General features: G+C 39.4%; 1 pseudogene; it reads right to left on the reverse strand.

The window, feature by feature from the left end:
* Positions 1–255: 255 nt before the first annotated feature.
* On the reverse strand, positions 256–566 carry LOC102833120 (annotated as a pseudogene).
* Positions 567–5,748: the final 5,182 nt, after the last annotated feature.

Genomic DNA, 5,748 nt, shown 5'->3' on the forward strand with positions numbered 1-5,748 from the left:
CTCAGGCTGTAAATCTTTGCAGGAGCAGAAAATCTCATCTTTTGTCCTCGTTGCAATTTATGGACTTGGACCATGAACCTTGTGATTCACAGTCCAGTGCTTACTCTACAGAACCACCTTGCTACTGTTTTTTCCTATGTAACTTGTAAATAGATATTCCAGGCAATTCCAAAGAGGAATTTAAAATATGTTTTTTTTGTGTTTGTTTTTTTAACATCAAGATTTTATTGTTTTAATAATAAAATAAGATGACGCTTAGAACTGGATCACCTGGCCCTTTCTCTTCTTATCTCCTCCCAGTTCAAAATGTTTGCATCTCTTAATAGCCAACATTCTCTTATTTCTGCAGTTTGGTTCAACACATCAAGTCTCAGCAAAATTATCTTTGTAGTTTTAACCTTCTTCCAGAAAACTGGCTTGGTCTGCCCACCATATCCACCTGTCATAATGCTGGTTTTCCTGGGCACACAGAGAATCTTTACCCTTTTAATACTGTGTCACTTTGTGGGGTTGGTGCTTGCCACACTTCTTACAGAAAGTCGGTGGGTTTTAGGAACGTTCACCATGTTTGTGGAAGTGCTACCAGCAGGAAAAGAAAAAGCTAGACTATGTTTTGAGAAGTAGCAGCATTTTTGGAAAAACAAAAATATCTGCAAGATGTTTACTGTTGTTGTTATGTGCCGTTGAGTTGGTTCCAAACCGTGGCGACCCTGTATAGGGTGTCTGAGGAGTGGCTGGTGAGCTTGAACCTCCCATCTTGTGGTTCAAACTAACTTTGCATTCCAGTGCATTAACCCACAGTGCCACACCAGGACTCCCACAAAATGGCTAGAGGTTATAAAACATCTTCACTTATATTGTCATATTTGTCTGTGTTTTCAGAGAGTTTGAGGCTCACATTCACTGGGAGTCCTGGTGCTGCTCTGTGGGTCAATGCGCCAGGCTGCAAAGTTGTTTGAACTATAAGGCCAATGGTTCAAGCTCACCAATTGCTCCTTGGAAACCCTATATAGGGTACCTATGGGTTGAAAATGACTCAAAGACACTTAATGACAACAACTACATCCATTGAGATGCAATCCATAAGGAAGGTTGTGGTATTTGATCTTCATTAGTAAGTATTTCAAGTCCTCTTCACTTTCAGCAAGCAAGGTTGTATCATCTGCATATCACAGGTTGTTAATGAGTCTTCCACCAATCCTGATGCCACATTTTTCTTCATATAACCCAACTTCTTGGATTATTTGCTCAGCATACAGATTGAATAAGTATGGTGAAAGAATACAACCCTGTTGCACACCTTTCTTAATTTTAAACCATTCAGTGTTCCCATGTTCTATTCGAACAACTGTCTTTTGGTCCATGTACAGATTCCTCATGAGCACAATTAAGTGTTCAGGAATACTCACATTTTGCAATGTTGTTCATAGTTTGTCAGATTGAAGGTGTCAAGAACTTCATTCTTCTTGGATCAACTATCAACACTCACGGAAGCAGCAGTCAAGAAATCAAACAATGTATTTGCATTAGGCAAATCTGCGGCACAAGACCTTTTTAAAGTATTAAAGAGCAAAGATGTCAACTTGAGGATTAAGGTGTTCCTGACCTAAACCATGGTACTTTCAGTAACCACATATGCATGCGAAAGCTGGACAGTGAATAAGGAAGACCGTAGAAGAATTAATGCATTTGAGTTATGGTGTTGGAGGAGAATATTGGAAGTACCATGGGCTGCCAAAAGAGCAAACAGATCTGTGTTGGAAGAAGTGCAGCCAGAGTGCTCCTTGGAGGCCAGGATGACCAGACTTTGTCTCTCATACTTTAGACATGTTGTCAGGAGGGTCCAGTCACTGGAGAAGGATATCATGTTTGGTAAAGTGGAGGGTCAGAGAAAAAGAGGAAGACCCCTAGTGAGATGGACTGGCAAAACGGCAGCATCAATGGACTTAAGCATGGCAATAATTGTGAGGTTGGCCCAGTACTGGGCAGTGTTTCTTTCTGTTGTGCATAGGGGGGTCACTATGAGTGGGTACCAAGTTGATTGCACCTAACAACAATGACAACTACATCTACAGGCCCTTTAAGATTTTTTTCCCTAAACTATAAAAGGATTATTAGTTTTTTCATGTATTTGAATTATTGTTGTTTTGTGCTATCAAGTTGGTTCCAATTCAGAATGACCTTATGCACAACAGAATGAAGCACTACCTGGTCCTGTTGCAAGCTCACAATTGTTAAGTTTGAGCACACTGTTGTTGCCACTGTGCCAATCCATTTCACCGGGGTCTTCCTTTTTTCATTGACTCTCCACTTTACCAATCATTATGTCCTTCTCCAGGGTCTGGTCCTTCCTGACAACATGTCCAAAGTACCTACCATCCTTGCTTCTAAGGAGTATTCTAGCACCAATTTGTTTGTTCTTCTGGAAATCCATGATACTTTGGATATTCTTCACCACCAAAAACCTTCAAATGTATTGATTTTTCTATGGTCTTGCTTATTCTTTGCCCTACTTTCACAAGTATATTAATTAGGTGATTGAAAAGACCCACCCTGGCTTGAGTCAGGTTAACTTTAGTCTTTGAACATCCGTCTTTACTCTTGAACACATTAATGAGGACTTTTGCAGCAGATTTTCATAATGTAATGCATTCATTTCTTTATTGCTGCTTCCATATGTGTTGATTGTGAATCCCAGCAAAATGAAGGCTTTGACAACTCCAATCTAGTCTCCATTCATCATGATGCTATTTATTGGTCCACTTATTGTTTTCTTTATATTGAGGTGCAATCCACACTTAAGGCTATGGTCTTTTATCTTCATTAGCAAGTATTTCAAGTCCTATTGGCTTTCAGCAAGCAAGGTTGTATCATTTGCATATTGAAGGTTATCAATGAGTCTTTCTCCAATCCTGGTGCCATGTTCTTCATCATAAAATTCAGCTTCTCAGATTATTTGGTCAGCATACAGATTGAATAAGTATGGTGAAAAGATACAACACTCATGCACACTTTCCTGATATTGAACCATTCAGTATTCCCTTCTTCCGTTCAAATGACTGCATCTTTGTCTACATACAGGTTCTTCATGAGTGCAATTAAATGCTTTGGAATACCCTATCTTCACAATGCTATCCATAGTTTGTTATGATCCACACAGCTGAATGCTTTTGCATAATCAAGTTAGCATCTTTCTGGTATTCTCTGCTTTCAGCCAAGATTCATCTGATGTCCACATTGTTCCATATCCTCTTTTGAATATGGCTTGAATTTCTGACAACATCCAGAAAAGACATCCTAGTTGATGTTTTTAAATCCATCTTCTGATTCCTGCATTTTGTTTGGTCACCTTCCTTTGGAATAGGCACAAATATGGATCTCTTCAAATCGGTTTACCAGATAGCTTTCTTCCAAATTTCTTGAATAGCAGTCAAACATTGTCAGATATACTGCTGGAATATGAACTCCTTGGGGTGGAAGACACTCAAAACACTACTGAGTTAGTGCTGCCTCCTCACAGTAGAGTTGAATTTAATGATATAGATGTAGTAAAGCTTTCCGGACCTTCATTGGCTTAGACACTAATGACTGAAGCACAGAGGAGTTGTAGGATGCCATCAGTAACATCACACATGAAGAAAGCAAAAGGTCATTAAAAAGACAGGAAAGAAAGAAAAGACCAAAGTGGATGTCAGGAAAAACTCTGAAACTTGCTCTTGAACATAAAGAAGCTAAAGTGACCAGAAAAAATGAGTAAATAAAAGAACTGAACAGAAAATTTCAAAGGGCAGCTTGAGAAGCCAAAGTAAAGTATTATAATAATGAAATGTACAAAGACCTGGAATTGGGAAACCAAAAGGGAAGAACATGATCAGTATTTCTCAAGCTGAAAGGACTGAAGAAAAAATCCAAGACTTAGGCTGTAATATTGAAGGCTAAGGCTAAACATTGAATGATGGAAAAGCAGCAAAAGAAAATGGAAGGAACACACAGAGTCACTATACCAAAGAGAATTGGTGGATGTTCAGTCATTTCAAGAAATACCATAAGATCAAGGACCCATGATATTGAAGGAAGAAGTCCAAGCTGTGCTGAAAGCATTTGTGGGAAACAAACAAGCAAGCCAAAGAAAGCTCCAGGAATTGACAAAATACAAATGGAAATATTTCAACAAACTGATGTGGAACTGGAGACACTCCCTCATCTATGCCAAGAAATTTGGGAACAGCTACATGGTTAACTGATTGGAAAAGATCCATATGTGTGATCATTCCAAACAAAGATGACCCAGTGGAAGGCAGAAATCATTGATAATATTAATATTACATGCAAGTAAATTTAGCTGAAAATGGATTTTTAAATGGCTGCAGCAGTACTTCTAAAGGGAGCTGTCAGAAATTCAAGCCATACTCAGCAAAGGACATGGAAAGAGGGATACCATTACTGACATCAGATGAATCTTGGCTGAAAGCAGAGAATATCATTGTTGTTGTTGTTATTGTTAGGTGCCATCGAGTTGGTACCGACTCATAGCAACTCTATGCACAGCAGAACTAAACACTGCCCAATCCTGGGCCAACCTCATCAAGTTGCCACACTTGAGTCCATCAATGCTGCCACTTGGCCAATCCATCTTGTTGGGGGTCTTTCTCTTTTTCTATGACCCTCCACCTTACCAAACATGATATCTTTCTCCTGCGACTGGTCCCTCCTGACAACATATCTGAAGTATGAGAGACATTTGGCCATCTTGGCCTCCAAGGAGCACTCTGGCTGCACTTTTTTGACTGAGAACTTCCAGGGGTTCAAGCAGGATTCAGAAGAGGCCATGGATTCAGAAGAGAATACCATAGCTTGTTATAATTCACAGTTGAAAGTCTTTGCTTTATTGACTGCAAAGGCTTTCAACTGTGTGAATTATAGCAATCTATGGATAACATTGCAAAGAATGGGAATTCCAGGACACTTGAATGTAGTCATGAGGAGTCTGTACATAAACCACGAGGTATTCAGAATGAGGGGATACTGAATGGTTTAAAATCAGGGAAACTGTGTGCCATGGGTGTATCTTTCCCCATACTTATTCAATCTGTATACTGAGCAAATCATTTGAAAAGCTGTATTATATGAAAAAGAACATGGCATCAGGATTGGAGGAAGACTTCTTAATAGCCTGGATGTTCAGATAGCACAAGCTTGCTTTCTGTCAAGTGAACAGGACTTGAAATTCTTACTGATGAAGATCAATATAGCCTTCAGTATGGATTGCACCTCAATATACAGAAAACTAAGATCCTCATAACTGGACCACTAAATAAATCATGATGAAAGGAGAAAAGATTGATGTCATATTTTGCCTGGATCCACAACCAACATTCATGGAAGCAGCAGTGAAGAAATAAAAAAACATATTACATTAGGCAAATCTTCTGCAAAAGACCTCTGTAATGTATTAAATAGCAAAGATGTTAGTTTGAGGACTATGATGAGCCTGGCCCAAGCCATAGTATTTCCAATCACCTCATAGTCAAATGACAGTTGTACAATGAATAAGGAAGAACAGAGAAGAATTGGACATGTTATTAGGAGGAACCAGTTCCTGGAGTCCTGGTGTGGCACTGTAGGATAAGAACTGGACTGCAAGGTTAGTTTGAAGCACAAGGTTGGTGGGTCAAACTCACAGCTCCTCACCAGGGTTGTTATGAGTCAGAACTGACTTGAAGGCACTTTACAATAACAGTCCCTGGA

This window comes from Chrysochloris asiatica, unplaced genomic scaffold (genome assembly GCF_000296735.1).
Source record: "Chrysochloris asiatica unplaced genomic scaffold, ChrAsi1.0 scaffold00437, whole genome shotgun sequence".
NCBI lineage: Eukaryota > Metazoa > Chordata > Mammalia > Afrosoricida > Chrysochloridae > Chrysochloris > Chrysochloris asiatica.